We start from the raw sequence: 21,237 nt of genomic DNA on the forward strand, positions 1-21,237 counted from the left end.
GGAGTTTTCAAAGGATGTGAGGCCTCAGGTCGCGATGAGGTGGGGAACTAGGTCTTTCTCTGTGGTCTCCACAGGGGATTCAGACATCCTTTCGTCTTGGGAGATGCAAGACGAGCCTGCATTCAAGTCACTGCAGGCATATCCGGCCTTATTTCGAGTCAGGGCATCACGGTCTCCATTCCACATGAGGCCGCAAACTCAGGGTCCCTCTCACATACCTAGAGCTGAGAGAAGCCTCCTCTTGAGGTGCTTTTGGTAAGGTGGTATTCCTCTGGAGTCGAAGCCAGGGACTAACCTCTCATCTCGAGTTGATTCATGGTCCACGGAGCTCTTTCATGCTGCTACAGGGACCTCAGGATGCCTCCAGCCTTGAAACAGTGTTCTTGGGGTTTCTCTGGAGTGCCATCAAGGAAATCAAGGCTCCTTTCATGTGTGATGTGCAACACGGAATTGCTCTGCACGCAGTGCAGGGGAATCGGGCCTCATCTCGCGGCGAGGGGGAAGTCTCATGGTTTTTCTCGAGTTGCGGCGGGAACCTGGGGTATATTCTCGAGTTACGACAGGGATGGCCCTTCCATCCACGTGTTTGTACAGCCACGTCAGGACTCCGGCCTAGTTGCGAGGGACAACTCGGGATTCTCCTCGAGGCTTTGCACGGCAATTGGGATGACTCTTCCGCTGAGTCAGGAGACCAAGGATCCCTTTCCACGTGCCACAGGGATCCTGGGACTCCTATCAAGTTTCACGAGGAGTCAGGCATCGTCTCCTTTGGAGGCACTGATCTCTGCGTACCTCTGAAGTTTTCAAAGGATGTGAGGCCTCCAGTCGTGATGAGGTGGGGAACTAGGTCTTTCTCTGTGGTCTCCACAGGGGATTCAGACATCCTTTCGTCTTGGGAGATGCAAGACGAGCCTGCATTCAAGTCACTGGAGGGATATCCGGCCTTATTTCGAGTCAGGGCATCGCGGTGTCCATTCCACTTGAGGCCGCAAACTCAGGGTTCCTCTCACATACCTAGAGCTAAGAGAAGCCTCCTCTTGAGGTGCTTGTGGTAAGGTGGTATTCCTCTGGAGTCGAAGCCAGGGACTAACCTCTCATCTCGAGTTGATTCTTGGTCCATGGAGCTCTTTCGTGTTGCTACAGTGACCTCAGGATCCCTCAACCTTGAAACAGTGTTCTTGGGGTTTCTCTGGAGTGCCATCAAGAAAATCAAGGCTCCTTTCATGTGTGATGTGCAACACGGAATTGCTCTGCACGCAGTGCAGGGGAATCGGGCCTCATCTCGCGGCGAGGGGGAAGTCTCATGGTTTTTCTCGAGTTGCCGCGGGAACCTGGGGTATATTCTCGAGTTACGACGGGGATGGCCCTTCCACACACGTGTTTGTTCAGCGACGTCAGGACTCCTGCCTAGTTGCGAGGGACAACTCGGGATTCTCCTCGAGGCTTGGCAGGGCAATTGGGACGCCTCTCCAGCTGAGGCGGGAGACCAAGGGTCCCTTTCCACGTGCCACAGGAATCCTGGGACTCCTATCAAGTTTCACGAGGAGTCAGGCATCGTCTCCTTTGGAGGCACTGATCTCCGCATACCTCTGGAGTTTTCAAAGGATGTGAGGCCTCCGGTCGCGATGAGGTGGGGAACTAGGTCTTTCTCTGTGGTCTCCACAGGGGATTCAGACATCCTTTCGTCTTGGGAGATGCAAGACGAGCCTGCATTCAAGTCACTGCAGGCATATCCGGCCTTATTTCGAGTCAGGGCATCGCGGTGTCCATTCCACTTGAGGCCGCAAACTCAGGGTCCCTCTCACATACATACAGCTGAGAGAAGCCTCCTCTTGAGCTGCTTTTGGTAAGGTGGTATTCCTCTGGAGTCGAAGCCAGGGACTAACCTCTCATCTCGAGTTGATTCATGGTCCACGGAGCTCTTTCGTGCTGCTACAGGGACCTCAGAATCCCTCCAGCCTTGAAACAGTGTTCTTGGGGTTTCTCTGGAGTGCCATCAAGGAAATCAAGGCTCCTTTCATGTGTGATGTGCAACACGGAATTGCTCTGCACGCAGTGCAGGGGAATCGGGCCTCATCTCGCGGCAAGGGGGAAGTCTCATGGTTTTTCTCGAGTTGCGGCGGGAACCTGGGCTATATTCTCGAGTTACGACGGGGATGGCCCTTCCACCCACGTGTTTGTTCAGCGACGTCAGGACTCCTGCCTATTTGCGAGGGACATCTCGGGATTCTCCTCGAGGCTTGGCAGGGCAATTGGGACGCCTCTCCAGCTGAGGCGGGAGACCAAGGGTCCCTTTCCCCGTGCCACAGGAATCCTGGAACTCTTATCATGTTTCACGAGGAGTCAGGCATCGTCTCCTTTGGAGGCACTGATCTCCGCGTACCTCTGGAGTTTTCAAAGGATGTGAGGCCTCCGGTCGCGATGAGGTGGGGAACTAGGTCTTTCTCTGCGGTCTCCACAGGGGATTCAGACATCCTTTCATCTTGGGAGATGCAAGACGAGCCTGCATTCAAGTCACTGCAGGGATATCAGGCCTTATTTTGCGTCAGGGCATCGCAGTGTCCATTCCACTTGAGGCCGCAAAATCAGTGTCCCTCTCCCATACCTAGAGCTGAGAGAAGCCTCCTCTTGAAGTGCTTGTGGTAAGGTGGTAGTCCCCTGGAGTCGAAGCCAGGGACTAACCTCTCATCTCGAGTTGACTTTTGGTCCACGGAGCTCTTTCGTGTTGCCACAGTGACCTCAGGGTCCCTCTAGCCTGGAAACAGTGTTCTTAGGGTTTCTCTGGAGTGCCATCAAGGAAATCAAGGCTCCTTTCATATGTGATGTGGAACACGCAATTGCTCTGCACGCAGTGCAGGGTATCGGGCTTTATTTTGCGTCGAGGGGGAAGTCTCATGGTTTTTCTCGAGTTGCGATGGGAACCTGGGTTATATTCTCGAGTTACGACGGGGATGGCCCTTCCACCCACGTGTTTGTTCAGCCATGTCAGGACTCCTGCCTAGTTGCGAGGGACAACTCGGGATTCTCCTCGAGGCTTGGCAGGGCAATTGGGACGCCTCTCCAGCTGAGGCGGGAGACCAAGGGTCCCTTTCCACGTGCCACAGGAATCCTGGGACTCCTATCAAGTTTCACGAGGAGTCAGGCATCGTCTCCTTTGGAGGCACTGATCTCCGCGTACCTCTGGAGTTTTCAAGGGATGTGAGGCCTCCGGTTGCGATGAGGTGGGGAACTAGGTCGTTCTCTGTGGTCTCCACAGGGGATTCAGACATCCTTTCGTCTTGGGAGATGCAAGACGAGCCTGCATTCACGTCACTGCAGGGATATCCGGCCTGATTTCGAGTCAGGGCATCACGGTCTCCATTCCACTTGAGGCCGCAAACTCAGGGTCCCTCTCACATACATACAGCTGAGAGAAGCCTCCTCTTGAGGTGCTTGTGGTAAGGTGGTATTCCTCTGGAGTCGAAGCCAGGGACTAACCTCTCATCTCGAGTTGATTCATGGTCCACGGAGCTCTTTCGTGCTGCTACAGGGACCTCAGGATCCCTCCAGCCTTGAAACAGTGTTCTTGGGGTTTCTCTGGAGTGCCATCAAGGAAATCAAGGCTCCTTTCATGTGTGATGTGCAACACGGAATTGCTCTGCACGCAGTGCAGGGGAATCGGGCCTCATCTCGCGGCGAGGGGGAAGTCTCATGGTTTTTCTCGAGTTGCGGCGGGAACCTGGGCTATATTCTCGAGTTACGACAGGGATGGCCCTTCCACCCACGTGTTTGTTCAGCGACGTCAGGACTCCTGCCTAGTTGCGAGGGACAACTCGGGATTCTCCTCGAGGCTTGGCAGGGCAATTGGGACGCCTCTCCAGCTGAGGCGGGAGACCAAGTGTCCCTTTCCACGTGCCACAGGAATCCTGTGACTCCTATCAAGTTTCACGAGGAGTCAGGCATCGTCTCCTTTGGAGGCACTGATCTCCGCGTACCTCTGGAGTTTTCAAAGGATGTGAGGCCTCCGGTCGCGATGAGGTGGGGAAATAGGTCATTCTCTGTGGTCTCCACAGGGGATTCAGACATCCTTTCGTCTTGGGAGATGCAAGACGAGCCTGCATTCAAGTCACTGCAGGGATATCCGGCCTTATTTCGAGCCAGGGCATCGCGGTGTCCATTCCACTTGAGGCCGCAAACTCAGGGTCCCTCTCACATACCTAAAGCTGAGAGAAGCCTCCTCTTGAGGTGCTTGTGGTAAGGTGGTATTCCTCTGGAGTCGAAGCCAGGGACTAACCTCTCATCTCGAGTTGATTTTTGGTCCACGGAGCTCTTTCATGTTGCTACAGTGACCTCAGGATCTCTCAACCTTGAAACAGTGTTCTTGGGGTTTCTCTGGAGTGCCATCAAGGAAATCAAGGCTCCTTTCATGTGTGATGTGCAACACGGAATTGCTCTGCACGCAGTGCAGAGTATCGGACCTCATTTTGCGGCGAGGGGGAAGTCTAATGGTTTTTCTCGAGTTGCGATGGTAACCTGGGGTATATTCGCGAGTTACGACGGGGATGGCACTTCCACCCACGTGTTTGTTCAGCGGAGTCAGGACTCCTGCCTAGTTGCGAGGGACAACTCGGGATTCTCCTCGAGGCTTGGCAGGGCAATTGGGACGCCTCTCCAGCTGAGGCGGGAGACCAAGTGTCCCTTTCCACGTGCCACAGGAATCCTGGGACTCCTATCAAGTTTCACGAGGAGTCAGGCATCGTCTCCTTTGGAGGCACTGATCTCCGCGTACCTCTGGAGTTTTCAAAGGATGTGAGGCCTCCGGTCGCGATGAGGTGGGGAAATAGGTCATTCTCTGTGGTCTCCACAGGGGATTCAGACATCCTTTCGTCTTGGGAGATGCAAGACGAGCCTGCATTCAAGTCACTGCAGGGATATCCGGCCTTATTTCGCGTCAGGGAATCGCGGTGTCAATTCCACTTGAGTCCGCAAACTCAGGGTCCCTCTCACATAGCTAGAGCTGAGAGAAGCCTCCTCTTGAGGTGCTTGTGGTAAGGTGGTATTCCTCTGGAGTCGAAGCCAGGGACTAACCTCTCATCTCGAGTTGATTTTTGGTCCACAGAGCTCTTTCGTGTTGCTACAGTGACCTCAGGATCCCTCTAGCCTTGAAACAGAGTTATTGGGGTTTCTCTGGAGTGCCATCAAGGAAATCAAGGCTCCTTTCATGTGTGATGTGCAACACGGAATTGCTCTGCCCGCAGTGCAGGGGAATCGGGCCTCATCTCGTGGCGAGTGGGAAGTCTCATGGTTTTTCTCGAGTTGCGGCGGGAACCTGGGGTATATTCTCGAGTTACGACTGGGATGGCCCTTCCACCCACATGTTTGTTCAGCGAAGTCAGGACTCCTGCCTAGTTGCGAGGGACAACTCGGGATTCTCCTCGAGGCTTGGCAGGGCAATTGGGACGCCTCTCCAGCTGAGGCGGGAGACCAAGGGTCCCTTTCCCCGTGCCACAGGAATCCTGGGACTCCTATCAAGTTTCACGAGGAGTCAGGCATCGTCTCCTTTGGAGGCACTGATCTCCGTGTACCTCTGGAGTTTTCAAAGGATGTGAGGCCTCCCGTCGCGATGAGGTGGGGAACTAGGTCTTTCTCTGTGGTCTCCACAGGGGATTCAGACATCCTTTCGTCTTGGGAGATGCAAGACGAGCCTGCATTCAAGTCACTGCAGGGATATCCAGCCTTATTTCGCGTCAGGGCATCGCGGTGTCCATTCCACTTGAGGCCGCAAACTCAGGGTCCCTCTCACATACCTAGAGCTGAGAGAAGCCTCCTCTTGAGGTGCTTGTGGTAAGGTGGTATTCCTCTGGAGTCGAAGCCAGGGACTAACCTCTCATCTCGAGTTGATTTTTCGTCCACGGAGCTCTTTCGTGTTGCTACACTGACCTCAGGATCCCTCTAGCCTTGAAACAGTGTTGTTGGGGTTTCTCTGGAGTGCCATCAAGGAAATCAAGGCTCCTTTCATGTGTGATGTGCAACACGGAATTGCTCTGCATGCAGTGCAGGGGAATCGGGCCTCATCTCGCGGTGAGGGTGAAGTCTCATGGTTTTTCTCGAGTTGCGGCGGGAACCTGGGCTATTTTCTCGAGTTACGACGGGGATGGCCCTTCCACACACGTGTTTGTTCAGCGACGTCAGGACTCCTGCCTAGTTGCGAGGGACATCTCGGGATTCTCCTCGAGGCTTGGCAGGGCAATTGGGACGCCTCTCCAGCTGAGGCGGGAGACCAAGGGTCCCTTTCCACGTGCCACAGGAATCCTGGAACTCTTATCATGTTTCACGAGGAGTCAGGCATCGTCTCCTTTGGAGGCACTGATCTCCACGTACCTCTGGAGTTTTCAAAGGATGTGAGGCCTCCGGTCGCGATGAGGTGGGGAACTAGGTCTTTCTCTGTGGTCTCCACAGGGGATTCAGAAATCCTTTCGTCTTGGGAGATGCAAGACGAGCCTGCATTCAAGTCACTGCAGGGATATCCGGCCTTATTTCGAGCCAGGGCATCGCGGTGTCCATTCCACTTGAGGCCGCAAACTCAGGGTCCCTCTCACATACCTAAAGCTGAGAGAAGCCTCCTCTTGAGGTGCTTGTGGTAAGGTGGTATTCCTCTGGAGTCGAAGCCAGGGACTAACCTCTCATCTCGAGTTGACTTTTGGTCCACGGAGCTCTTTCATGTTGCTACAGTGACCTCAGGATCTCTCAACCTTGAAACAGTGTTCTTGGGGTTTCTCTGGAGTGCCATCAAGGAAATCAAGGCTCCTTTCATGTGTGATGTGCAACACGGAATTGCTCTGCACGCAGTGCAGAGTATCGGACCTCATTTTGCGGCGAGGGGGAAGTCTAATGGTTTTTCTCGAGTTGCGATGGTAACCTGGGGTATATTCGCGAGTTACGACGGGGATGGCCCTTCCACCCACGTGTTTGTTCAGCGAAGTCAGGACTCCTGCCTAGTTGCGAGGGACAACTCGGGATTCTCCTCGAGGCTTGGCAGGGCAATTGGGACGCCTCTCCAGCTAAGGCCGGAGACCAAGGGTCCCTTTCCATGTGCCACAGGAATCCTGGGACTCCTATCAAGTTTCACGAGGAGTCAGGCATCGTCTCCTTTGGAGGCACTGATCTCCGCGTACCTCTGGAGTTTTCAAAGGATGTGAGGCCTCCGGTCGCGATGAGGTGGGGAACTAGGTCTTTCTCTGCGGTCTCCACAGGGGATTCAGACATCCTTTCATCTTGGGAGATGCAAGACGAGCCTGCATTCAAGTCACTGCAGGGATATCAGGCCTTATTTTGCGTCAGGGCATCGCTGTGTCCATTCCACTTGAGGCCGCAAAATCAGGGTCCCTCTCACATACCTAGAGCTGAGAGAAGCCTCCTCTTGAAGTGCTTGTGGTAAGGTGGTAGTCCCCTGGAGTCGAAGCCAGGGACTAACCTCTCATCTCGAGTTGACTTTTGGTCCACGGAGCTCTTTCGTGTTGCCACAGTGACCTCAGGATCCCTCTAGCCTTGAAACAGTGTTCTTGGGGTTTCTCTGGAGTGCCATCAAGGAAATCAAGGCTCCTTTCATATGTGATGTGGAACACGCAATTGCTCTGCACGCAGTTGAGGGTATCGGGCTTTATTTTGCGGCGAGGGGGAAGTCTCATGGTTTTTCTCGAGTTGTGATGGGAACCTGGGGTATATTCTCGAGTTACGACGGGAATGGCCCTTTCACCCACGTGTTTGTTCAGCCATGTCAGGACTGCTGCCTAGTTGCGAGGGACAACTCGGGATTCTCCTCGAGGCTTGGCAGGGCAATTGTGACGCCTCTCCAGCTGAGGCGGGAGACCAAGGGTCCCTTTCCACGTGCCACAGGAATCCTGGGACTCCTATCAAGTTTCACGAGGAGTCAGGCATCGTCTCCTTTGGAGGCACTGATCTCCGCGTACCTCTGGAGTTTTCAAGGGATGTGAGGCCTCCGGTTGCGATGAGGTGGGGAACTAGGTCTTTCTCTGTGGTCTCCACAGGGGATTCAGACATCCTTTCGTCTTGGGAGATGCAAGACGAGCCTGCATTCACGTCACTGCAGGGATATCCGGCCTGATTTCGAGTCAGGGCATCACGGTCTCCATTCCACTTGAGGCCGCAAACTCAGGGTCCCTCTCACATAGCTAGAGCTGAGAGAAGCCTCCTCTTGAGGTGCTTGTGGTAAGGTGGTATTCCTCTGGAGTCGAAACCAGGGACTAACCTCTCATCTCGAGTTGATTTTTGGTCCACAGAGCTCTTTCGTGTTGCTACAGTGACCTCAGGATCCCTCTAGCCTTGAAACAGAGTTCTTGGGGTTTCTCTGGAGTGCCATCAAGGAAATCAAGGCTCCTTTCATGTGTGATGTGCAACACGGAATTGCTCTGCACGCAGTGCAGGGGAATCGGGCCTCATCTCGTGGCGAGTGGGAAGTCTCATGTTTTTTCTCGAGTTGCGGCGGGAACCTGGGGTATATTCTCGAGTTACGACTGGGATGGCCCTTCCACCCACATGTTTGTTCAGCGAAGTCAGGACTCCTGCCTAGTTGCGAGGGACAACTCGGGATTCTCCTCGAGGCTTGGCAGGGCAATTGGGACGCCTCTCCAGCTGAGGCGGGAGACCAAGGGTCCCTTTCCCCGTTCCACAGGTATCCTGGGACTCCTATCAAGTTTCACGAGGAGTCAGGCATCGTCTCCTTTGGAGGCACTGATCTCCGTGTACCTCTGGAGTTTTCAAAGGATGTGAGGCCTCCCGTCGCGATGAGGTGGGGAACTAGGTCTTTCTCTGTGGTCTCCACAGGGGATTCAGAAATCCTTTCGTCTTGGGAGATGCAAGACGAGCCTGCATTCAAGTCACTGCAGGGATATCCGGCCTTATTTCGAGCCAGGGCATCGCGGTGTCCATTCCACTTGAGGCCGCAAACTCAGGGTCCCTCTTACATACCTAAAGCTGAGAGAAGCCTCCTCTTGAGGTGCTTGTGGTAAGGTGGTATTCCTCTGGAGTCGAAGCCAGGGACTAACCTCTCATCTCGAGTTGATTTTTGGTCCACGGAGCTCTTTCATGTTGCTACAGTGACCTCAGGATCTCTCAACCTTGAAACAGTGTTCTTGGGGTTTCTCTGGAGTGCCATCAAGGAAATCAAGGCTCCTTTCATGTGTGATGTGCAACACGGAATTGCTCTGCACGCAGTGCAGGGTATCGGGCCTTATTTTGGGTCGAGGGGGAAGTCTCATGGTTTTTCTCGAGTTGCGATGGGAACCTGGGGTATATTCTCGAGTTACGACGGGGATGGCCCTTCCACCCACGTGTTTGTTCAGCCATGTCAGGACTCCTGCCTATTTGCGAGGGACAACTCGGGATTCTCCTCGAGGCTTGGCAGGGCAATTGGGACGCCTCTCCAGCTGAGGCGGGAGACCAAGGGTCCCTTTCCACGTGCCACAGGAATCCTGGGACTCCTATCAAGTTTCACGAGGAGTCAGGCATCGTCTCCTTTGGAGGCACTGATCTCCGCGTACCTCTGGAGTTTTCAAGGGATGTGAGGCCTACGGTTGCGATGAGGTGGGGAACTAGGTCTTTCTCTGTGGTCTCCACAGGGGATTCAGACATCCTTTCGTCTTGGGAGATGCAAGACGAGCCTGCATTCAAGTCACTGCAGGGATATCCGGCCTGATATCGAGTCAGGGCATCGCGGTCTCCATTCCACTTGAGGCCGCAAACTCAGGGTCCCTCTCACATACATACAGCTGAGAGAAGCCTCCTCTTGAGGTGCTTGTGGTAAGGTGGTATTCCTCTGGAGTCGAAGCCAGGGACTAACCTCTCATCTCGAGTTGATTCATGGTCCACGGAGCTCTTTCGTGCTGCTACAGGGACCTCAGGATCCCTCCAGCCTTGAAACAGTGTTCTTGGGGTTTCTCCGGAGTGCCACCAAGGAAATCAAGGCTCCTTTCATGTGTGATGTGCAACACGGAATTGCTCTGCACGCAGTGCAGGGGAATCGGGCCTCATCTCGCGGCGAGGGGGAAGTCTCATGGTTTTTCTCGAGTTGCGGCGGGAACCTGGGGTATATACTCGAGTTACGACAGGGATGGCCCTTCCACCCACGTGTTTGTTCAGCGAGGTCAGGACTCCTGCCTAGTTGCGAGGGACAACTCGGGATTCTCCTCGAGGCTTGGCAGGGCAATTGGGACGCCTCTCCAGCTGAGGCGGGAGACCAAGTGTCCCTTTCCACGTGCCACAGGAATCCTGTGACTCCTATCAAGTTTCACGAGGAGTCAGGCATCGTCTCCTTTGGAGGCACTGATCTCCGCGTACCTCTGGAGTTTTCAAAGGATGTGAGGCCTCCGGTCGCGATGAGGTGGGGAAATAGGTCATTCTCTGTGGTCTCCACAGGGGATTCAGACATCCTTTCGTCTTGGGAGATGCAAGACGAGCCTGCATTCAAGTCACTGCAGGGATATCCGGCCTTATTTCGCGTCAGGGAATCGCGGTGTCAATTCCACTTGAGTCCGCAAACTCAGGGTCCCTCTCACATAGCTAGAGCTGAGAGAAGCCTCCTCTTGAGGTGCTTGTGGTAAGGTGGTATTCCTCTGGAGTCGAAGCCAGGGACTAACCTCTCATCTCGAGTTGATTTTTGGTCCACAGAGCTCTTTCGTGTTGCTACAGTGACCTCAGGATCCCTCTAGCCTTGAAACAGAGTTCTTGGGGTTTCTCTGGAGTGCCATCAAGGAAATCAAGGCTCCTTTCATGTGTGATGTGCAACACGGAATTGCTCTGCACGCAGTGCAGGGGAATCGGGCCTCATCTCGTGGCGAGTGGGAAGTCTCATGGTTTTTCTCGAGTTGCGGCGGGAACCTGGGGTATATTCTCGAGTTACGACTGGGATGGCCCTTCCACCCACATGTTTGTTCAGCGAAGTCAGGACTCCTGCCTAGTTGCGAGGGACAACTCGGGATTCTCCTCGAGGCTTGGCAGGGCAATTGGGACGCCTCTCCAGCTGAGGCGGGAGACCAAGGGTCCCTTTCCCCGTGCCACAGGAATCCTGGGACTCCTATCAAGTTTCACGAGGAGTCAGGCATCGTCTCCTTTGGAGGCACTGATCTCCGTGTACCTCTGGAGTTTTCAAAGGATGTGAGGCCTCCCGTCGCGATGAGGTGGGGAACTAGGTCTTTCTCTGTGGTCTCCACAGGGGATTCAGACATCCTTTCGTCTTGGGAGATGCAAGACGAGCCTGCATTCAACTCACTGCAGGGATATCCGGCCTTATTTCGAGTCAGGGCATCGCGGTCTCCATTCCACTTGAGGCCGCAAACTCAGGGTCCCTCTCACATACATACAGCTGAGAGAAGCCTCCTCTTGAGGTGTTTGTGGTAAGGTGGTATTCCTCTGGAGTCGAAGCCAGGGACTAACCTCTCATCTCGAGTTGATTTTTAGTCCACGGAGCTCTTTCGTGTTGCTACACTGACCTCAGGATCCCTCTAGCCTTGAAACAGTGTTGTTGGTGTTTCTCTGGAGTGCCATCAAGGAAATCAAGGCTCCTTTCATGTGTGATGTGCAACACGGAATTGCTCTGCACGCAGTGCAGGGGAATCGGGCCTCATCTCGCGGCGAGGGGGAAGTCTCATGGTTTTTCTCGAGTTGCGGCGGGAACCTGGGCTATATTCTCGAGTTACGACGGGGATGGCCCTTCCACCCACGTGTTTGTTCAGCGACGTCAGGACTCCAGCCTATTTGCGAGGGACATCTCGGGATTCTCCTCGAGGCTTGGCAGGGCAATTGGGACGCCTCTCCAGCTGAGGCGGGAGACCAAGGGTCCCTTTCCACGTGCCACAGGAATCCTGGAACTCTTATCATGTTTCACGAGGAGTCAGGCATCGTCTCCTTTGGAGGCACTGATCTCCGCGTACCTCTGGAGTTTTCAAAGGATGTGAGGCCTCCGGTCGCGATGAGGTGGGGAACTAGGTCTTTCTCTGTGGTCTCCACAGGGGATTCAGACATCCTTTCGTCTTGGGAGATGCAAGACGAGCCTGCATTCAACTCACTGCAGGGATATCCAGCCTTATTTCGAGTCAGGGAATCGCGGTCTCCATTCCACTTGAGGCCGCAAACTCAGGGTCCCTCTCACATACACACAGCTGAGAGAAGCCTCCTCTTGAGGTGCTTGTGGTAAGGTGGTATTCCTCTGGAGTCGAAGCCAGGGACTAACCTCTCATCTCGAGTTGATTTTTAGTCCACGGAGCTCTTTCGTGTTGCTACACTGACCTCAGGATCCCTCTAGCCTTGAAACAGTGTTGTTGGGGTTTCTCTGGAGTGCCATCAAGGAAATCAAGGCTCCTTTCATGTGTGATGTGCAACACGGAATTGCTCTGCACGCAGTGCAGGGGAATCGGGCCTCATCTCGCGGCGAGGGGGAAGTCTCATGGTTTTTCTCGAATTGCGGCGGGAACCTGGGCTATATTCTCGAGTTACGACGGGGATGGCCCTTCCACCCACGTGTTTGTTCAGCGACGTCAGGACACCTGCCTATTTGCGAGGGACATCTCGGGATTCTCCTCGAGGCTTGGCAGGGCAATTGGGACGCCTCTCCAGCTGAGGCGGGAGACCAAGGGTCCCTTTCCCCGTGCCACAGGAATCCTGGAACTCTTATCATGTTTCACGAGGAGTCAGGCATCGTCTCCTTTGGAGGCACTGATCTCCGCGTACCTCTGGAGTTTTCAAAGGATGTGAGGCCTCCGGTCGCGATGAGGTGGGGAACTAGGTCTTTCTCTGCGGTCTCCACAGGGGATTCAGACATCCTTTCATCTTGGGAGATGCAAGACGAGCCTGCATTCAAGTCACTGCAGGGATATCAGGCCTTATTTTGCGTCAGGGCATCGCAGTGTCCATTCTACTTGAGGCCGCAAAATCAGTGTCCCTCTCACATACCTAGAGCTGAGAGAAGCCTCCTCTTGAAGTGCTTGTGGTAAGGTGGTAGTCCCCTGGAGTCGAAGCCAGGGACTAACCTCTCATCTCGAGTTGACTTTTGGTCCACGGAGCTCTTTCGTGTTGCCACAGTGACCTCAGGATCCCTCTAGCCTTGAAACAGTGTTCTTGGGGTTTCTCTGGAGTGCCATCAAGGAAATCAAGGCTCCTTTCATATGTGATGTGGAACACGCAATTGCTCTGCACGCAGTGCAGGGTATCGGGCCTTATTTTGCGTCGAGGTGGAAGTCTCATGGTTTTTCTCGAGTTGCGATGGGAACCTGGGGTATATTCTCGAGTTACGACGGGGATGGCCCTTCCACCCACGTGTTTGTTCAGCCATGTCAGGACTCCTGCCTAGTTGCGAGGGACAACTCGGGATTCTCCTCGAGGCTTGGCAGGGCAATTGGGACGCCTCTCCAGCTGAGGCGGGAGACCAAGGGTCCCTTTCCACGTGCCACAGGAATCCTGGGACTCCTATCAAGTTTCACGAGGAGTCAGGCATCGTCTCCTTTGGAGGCACTGATCTCCGCGTACCTCTGGAGTTTTCAAGGGATGTGAGGCCTACGGTTGCGATGAGGTGGGGAACTAGGTCTTTCTCTGTGGTCTCCACAGGGGATTCAGACATCCTTTCGTCTTGGGAGATGCAAGACGAGCCTGCATTCACGTCACTGCAGGGATATCCGGCCTGATATGGAGTCAGGGCATCGCGGTCTCCATTCCACTTGAGGCCGCAAACTCAGGGTCCCTCTCACATACATACAGCTGAGAGAAGCCTCCTCTTGAGGTGCTTGTGGTAAGGTAGTATTCCTCTGGAGTCGAAGCCAGGGACTAACCTCTCATCTCGAGTTGATTTTTAGTCCACGGAGCTCTTTCGTGTTGCTACACTGACCTCAGGATCCCTCTAGCCTTGAAACAGTGTTCTTGGGGTTTCTCTGGAGTGCCATCAAGGAAATCAAGGCTCCTTTCATGTGTGATGTGCAACACGGAATGGCTCTGCACGCAGTGCAGGGGAATCGGGCCTCATCTCGCGGCGAGGGGGAAGTCTCATGGTTTTTCTCGAGTTGCGGCGGGAACCTGGGGTATATACTCGAGTTACGACAGGGATGGCCCTTCCACCCACGTGTTTGTTCAGCGACGTCAGGACTCCTGCCTAGTTGCGAGGGACAACTCGGGATTCTCCTCGAGGCTTGGCAGGGCAATTGGGACGCCTCTCCAGCTGAGGCGGGAGACCAAGTGTCCCTTTCCACGTGCCACAGGAATCCTGGGACTCCTATCAAGTTTCACGAGGAGTCAGGCATCGTCTCCTTTGGAGGCACTGATCTCCGCGTACCTCTGGAGTTTTCAAAGGATGTGAGGCCTCCGGTCGCGATGAGGTGGGGAAATAAGTCATTCTCTGTGGTCTCCACAGGGGATTCAGACATCCTTTCGTCTTGGGAGATGCAAGACGAGCCTGCATTCAAGTCACTGCAGGGATATCCGGCCTTATTTCGAGTCAGGGAATCGCGGTGTCAATTCCACTTGAGTCCGCAAACTCAGGGTCCCTCTCACATATGTAGAGCTGAGAGAAGCCTCCTCTTGAGGTGCTTGTGGTAAGGTGGTATTCCTCTGGAGTCGAAGCCAGGGACTAACCTCTCATCTCGAGTTGATTTTTGGTCCACAGAGCTCTTTCGTGTTGCTACAGTGACCTCAGGATCCCTCTAGCCTTGAAACAGAGTTCTTGGGGTTTCTCTGGAGTGCCATCAAGGAAATCAAGGCTCCTTTCATGTGTGATGTGCAACACGGAATTGCTCTGCACGCAGTGCAGGGGAATCGGGCCTCATCTCGCGGCGAGGGGGAAGTCTCATGGTTTTTCTCGAGTTGCGGCGGGAACCTGGGGTATATTCTCGAGTTACGACTGGGATGGCCCTTCCACCCACATGTTTGTTCAGCGAAGTCAGGACTCCTGCCTAGTTGCGAGGGACAACTCGGGATTCTCCTCGAGGCTTGGCAGGGCAATTGGGACGCCTCTCCAGCTGAGGCGGGAGACCAAGGGTCCCTTTCCCCGTGCCACAGGAATCCTGGGACTCCTATCAAGTTTCACGAGGAGTCAGGCATCGTCTCCTTTGGAGGCACTGATCTCCGTGTACCTCTGGAGTTTTCAAAGGATGTGAGGCCTCCCGTCGCGATGAGGTGGGGAACTAGGTCTTTCTCTGCGGTCTCCACAGGGGATTCAGACATCCTTTCGTCTTGGGAGATGCAAGACGAGCCTGCATTCAACTCACTGCAGGGATATCCGGCCTTATTTCGAGTCAGGGCATCGCGGTCTCCATTCCACTTGAGGCCGCAAACTCAGGGTCCCTCTCACATACATACAGCTGAGAGAAGCCTCCTCTTGAGGTGCTTGTGGTAAGGTGGTATTCCTCTGGAGTCGAAGCCAGGGACTAACCTCTCATCTCGAGTTGATTTTTAGTCCACGGAGCTCTTTCGTGTTGCTACACTGACCTCAGGATCCCTCTAGCCTTGAAACAGTGTTGTTGGTGTTTCTCTGGAGTGCCATCAAGGAAATCAAGGCTCCTTTCATGTGTGATGTGCAACACGGAATTGCTCTGCACGCAGTGCAGGGGAATCGGGCCTCATCTCGCGGCGAGGGGGAAGTCTCATGGTTTTTCTCGAGTTGCGGCGGGAACCTGGGCTATATTCTCGAGTTACGACGGGGATGGCCCTTCCACCCACGTGTTTGTTCAGCGACGTCAGGACTCCAGCCTATTTGCGAGGGACATCTCGGGATTCTCCTCGAGGCTTGGCAGGGCAATTGGGACGCCTCTCCAGCTGAGGCGGGAGACCAAGGGTCCCTTTCCACGTGCCACAGGAATCCTGGAACTCTTATCATGTTTCACGAGGAGTCAGGCATCGTCTCCTTTGGAGGCACTGATCTCCGCGTACCTCTGGAGTTTTCAAAGGATGTGAGGCCTCCGGTCGCGATGAGGTGGGGAACTAGGTCTTTCTCTGTGGTCTCCACAGGGGATTCAGACATCCTTTCGTCTTGGGAGATGCAAGACGAGCCTGCATTCAACTCACTGCAGGGATATCCAGCCTTATTTCGAGTCAGGGAATCGCGGTCTCCATTCCACTTGAGGCCGCAAACTCAGGGTCCCTCTCACATACACACAGCTGAGAGAAGCCTCCTCTTGAGGTGCTTGTGGTAAGGTGGTATTCCTCTGGAGTCGAAGCCAGGGACTAACCTCTCATCTCGAGTTGATTTTTAGTCCACGGAGCTCTTTCGTGTTGCTACACTGACCTCAGGATCCCTCTAGCCTTGAAACAGTGTTGTTGGGGTTTCTCTGGAGTGCCATCAAGGAAATCAAGGCTCCTTTCATGTGTGATGTGCAACACGGAATTGCTCTGCACGCAGTGCAGGGGAATCGGGCCTCATCTCGCGGCGAGGGGGAAGTCTCATGGTTTTTCTCGAATTGCGGCGGGAACCTGGGCTATATTCTCGAGTTACGACGGGGATGGCCCTTCCACCCACGTGTTTGTTCAGCGACGTCAGGACTCCTGCCTATTTGCGAGGGACATCTCGGGATTCTCCTCGAGGCTTGGCAGGGCAATTGGGACGCCTCTCCAGCTGAGGCGGGAGACCAAGGGTCCCTTTCCCCGTGCCACAGGAATCCTGGAACTCTTATCATGTTTCACGAGGAGTCAGGCATCGTCTCCTTTGGAGGCACTGATCTCCGCGTACCTCTGGAGTTTTCAAAGGATGTGAGGCCTCCGGTCGCGATGAGGTGGGGAACTAGGTCTTTCTCTGCGGTCTCCACAGGGGATTCAGACATCCTTTCATCTTGGGAGATGCAAGACGAGCCTGCATTCAAGTCACTGCAGGGATATCAGGCCTTATTTTGCGTCAGGGCATCGCAGTGTCCATTCTACTTGAGGCCGCAAAATCAGTGTCCCTCTCACATACCTAGAGCTGAGAGAAGCCTCCTCTTGAAGTGCTTGTGGTAAGGTGGTAGTCCCCTGGAGTCGAAGCCAGGGACTAACCTCTCATCTCGAGTTGACTTTTGGTCCACGGAGCTCTTTCGTGTTGCCACAGTGACCTCAGGATCCCTCTAGCCTTGAAACAGTGTTCTTGGGGTTTCTCTGGAGTGCCATCAAGGAAATCAAGGCTCCTTTCATATGTGATGTGGAACACGCAATTGCTCTGCACGCAGTGCAGGGTATCGGGCCTTATTTTGCGTCGAGGGGGAAGTCTCATGGTTTTTCTCGAGTTGCGATGGGAACCTGGGGTATATTCTCGAGTTACGACGGGGATGGCCCTTCCACCCACGTGTTTGTTCAGCCATGTCAGGACTCCTGCCTAGTTGCGAGGGACAACTCGGGATTCTCCTCGAGGCTTGGCAGGGCAATTGGGACGCCTCTCCAGCTGAGGCGGGAGACCAAGGGTCCCTTTCCACGTGCCACAGGAATCCTGGGACTCCTATCAAGTTTCACGAGGAGTCAGGCATCGTCTCCTTTGGAGGCACTGATCTCCGCGTACCTCTGGAGTTTTCAAGGGATGTGAGGCCTACGGTTGCGATGAGGTGGGGAACTAGGTCTTTCTCTGTGGTCTCCACAGGGGATTCAGACATCCTTTTGTCTTGGGAGATGCAAGACGAGCCTGCATTCACGTCACTGCAGGCATATCCGGCCTGATATCGAGTCAGGGCATCGCGGTCTCCATTCCACTTGAGGCCGCAAACTCAGGGTCCCTCTCACATACATACAGCTGAGAGAAGCCTCCTCTTGAGGTGCTTGTGGTAAGGTGGTATTCCTCTGGAGTCGAAGCCAGGGACTAACCTCTCATCTCGAGTTGATTCATGGTCCACGGAGCTCTTTCGTGCTGCTACAGGGACCTCAGGATCCCTCCAGCCTTGAAACAGTGTTCTTGGGGTTTCTCTGGAGTGCCATCAAGGAAATCAAGGCTCCTTTCATGTGTGATGTGCAACACGGAATTGCTCTGCACGCAGTGCAGGGGAATCGGGCCTCATCTCGCGGCGAGGGGGAAGTCTCATGGTTTTTCTCGAGTTGCGGCGGGAACCTGGGGTATATTCTCGAGTTACGACAGGAATGGCCCTTCCACCCACGTGTTTGTTCAGCGACGTCAGGACTCCTGCCTAGTTGCGAGGGACAACTCGGGATTCTCCTCGAGGCTTGGCAGGGCAATTGGGACGCCTCTCCAGCTGAGGCGGGAGACCAAGTGTCCCTTTCCACGTGCCACAGGAATCCTGGGACTCCTATCAAGTTTCACGAGGAGTCAGGCATCGTCTCCTTTGGAGGCACTGATCTCCGCGTACCTCTGGAGTTTTCAAAGGATGTGAGGCCTCCGGTCGCGATGAGGTGGGGAAATAGGTCATTCTCTGTGGTCTCCACAGGGGATTCAGACATCCTTTCGTCTTGGGAGATGCAAGACGAGCCTGCATTCAAGTCACTGCAGGGATATCCGGCCTTATTTCGAGTCAGGGAATCGCGGTGTCAATTCCACTTGAGTCCGCAAACTCAGGGTCCCTCTCACATAGCTAGAGCTGAGAGAAGCCTCCTCTTGAGGTGCTTGTGGTAAGGTGGTATTCCTCTGGAGTCGAAGCCAGGGACTAACCTCTCATCTCGAGTTGATTTTTGGTCCACAGAGCTCTTTCGTGTTGCTACAGTGACCTCAGGATCCCTCTAGCCTTGAAACAGAGTTCTTGGGGTTTCTCTGGAGTGCCATCAAGGAAATCAAGGCTCCTTTCATGTGTGATGTGCAACACGGAATTGCTCTGCACGCAGTGCAGGGGAATCGGGCCTCATCTCCTGGCGAGTGGGAAATCTCATGGTTTTTCTCGAGTTGCGGCGGGAACCTGGGGTATATTCTCGAGTTACGACTGGGATGGCCCTTCCACCCACATGTTTGTTCAGCGAAGTCAGGACTCCTGCCTAGTTGCGAGGGACAACTCGGGATTCTCCTCGAGGCTTGGCAGGGCAATTGGGACGCCTCTCCAGCTGAGGCGGGAGACCAAGGGTCCCTTTCCCCGTGCCACAGGAATCCTGGGACTCCTATCAAGTTTCACGAGGAGTCAGGCATCGTCTCCTTTGGAGGCACTGATCTCCGTGTACCTCTGGAGTTTTCAAAGGATGTGAGGCCTCCCGTCGCGATGAGGTGGGGAACTAGGTCTTTCTCTGTGGTCTCCACAGGGGATTCAGACATCCTTTCGTCTTGGGAGATGCAAGACGAGCCTGCATTCAACTCACTGCAGGGATATCCGGCCTTATTTCGAGTCAGGGCATCGCGGTCTCCATTCCACTTGAGGCCGCAAACTCAGGGTCCCTCTCACATACATACAGCTGAGAGAAACCTCCTCTTGAGGTGCTTGTGGTAAGGTAGTATTCCTCTGGAGTCGAAGCCAGGGACTAACCTCTCATCTCGAGTTGATTTTTAGTCCACGGAGCTCTTTCGTGTTGCTACACTGACCTCAGGATCCCTCTAGCCTTGAAACAGTGTTGTTGGGGTTTCTCTGGAGTGCCATCAAGGAAATCAAGGCTCCTTTCATGTGTGATGTGCAACACGGAATTGCTCTGCACGCAGTGCAGGGGAATCGGGCCTCATCTCGCGGCGAGGGGGAAGTCTCATGGTTTTTCTCGAGTTGCGGCGGGAACCTGGGCTATATTCTCGAGTTACGACGGGGATGGCCCTTCCACCCACGTGTTTGTTCAGCGACGTCAGGACTCCTGCCTATTTGCGAGGGACATCTCGGGATTCTCCTCGAGGCTTGGCAGGGCAATTGGGACGCCTCTCCAGCTGAGGCGGGAGACCAAGGGTCCCTTTCCACGTGCCACAGGAATCCTGGAACTCTTATCATGTTTCACGAGGAGTCAGGCATCGTCTCCTTTGGAGGCACTGATCTCCGCGTACCTCTGGAGTTTTCAAAGGATGTGAGGCCTCCGGTCGCGATGAGGTGGGGAAGTAGGTCTTTCTCTGTGGTCTCCACAGGGGATTCAGACATCCTTTCGTCTTGGTAGATGCAAGACGAGCCTGCATTCAAGTCACTGCAGGGATATCCGGCCTTATTTCGAGTTAGGGCATCGCGGTCTCCATTCCACTTGAGGCCGCAAACTCAGGGTCCCTCTCACATACATAGAGCTGAGAGAAGCCTCCTCTTGAGCTGCTTGTGGTAAGGTGGTATTCCTCTGGAGTCGAAGCCAGGGACTAACCTCTCATCTCGAGTTGATTCATGGTCCACGGAGCTCTTTCGTGCTGCTACAGGGACCTCAGGATCCCTCCAGCCTTGAAACAGTGTTCTTGGGGTTTCTCTGGAGTGCCATCAAGGAAATCAAGGCTCCTTTCATGTGTGATGTGCAACACGGAATTGCTCTGCACGCAGTGCAGGGGAATCGGGCCTCATCTCGCGGCGAGGGGGAAGTCTCATGGTTTTTCTCGAGTTGCGGCGGGAACCTGGGCTATATTCTCGAGTTACGACGGGGATGGCCCTTCCACCCACGTGTTTGTTCAGCGACGTCAGGACTCCTGCCTATTTGCGAGGGACATCTCGGGATTCTCCTCGAGGCTTGGCAGGGCAATTGGGACGCCTCTCCAGCTGAGGCGGGAGACCAAGGGTCCCTTTCCCCGTGCCACAGGAATCCTGGAACTCTTATCATGTTTCACGAGGAGTCAGGCATCGTCTCCTTTGGAGGCACTGATCTCCGCGTACCTCTGGAGTTTTCAAAGGATGTGAGGCCTCCGGTCGCGATGAGGTGGGGAACTAGGTCTTTCTCTGCGGTCTCCACAGGGGATTCAGACATCCTTTCATCTTGGGAGATGCAAGACGAGCCTGCATTCAAGTCACTTCAGGGATATCAGGCCTTATTTTGCGTCAGGGCATCGCAGTGTCCATTCCACTTGAGGCCGCAAAATCAGTGTCCCTCTCACATACCTAGAGCTGAGAGAAGCCTCCTCTTGAAGTGCTTGTGGTAAGGTGGTAGTCCCCTGGAGTCGAAGCCAGGGACTAACCTCTCATCTCGAGTTGACTTTTGGTCCACGGAGCTCTTTCGTGTTGCCACAGTGACCTCAGGATCCCTCTAGCCTTGAAACAGTGTTCTTGGGGTTTCTCTGGAGTGCCATCAAGGAAATCAAGGCTCCTTTCATATGTGATGTGGAACACGCAATTGCTCTGCACGCAGTGCAGGGTATCGGGCCTTATTTTGCGTCGAGGTGGAAGTCTCATGGTTTTTCTCGAGTTGCGATGGGAACCTGGGGTATATTCTCGA

Source organism: Cervus elaphus, chromosome 10, assembly GCF_910594005.1.
Source record: "Cervus elaphus chromosome 10, mCerEla1.1, whole genome shotgun sequence".
Taxonomy (NCBI): Eukaryota; Metazoa; Chordata; class Mammalia; order Artiodactyla; family Cervidae; genus Cervus; species Cervus elaphus.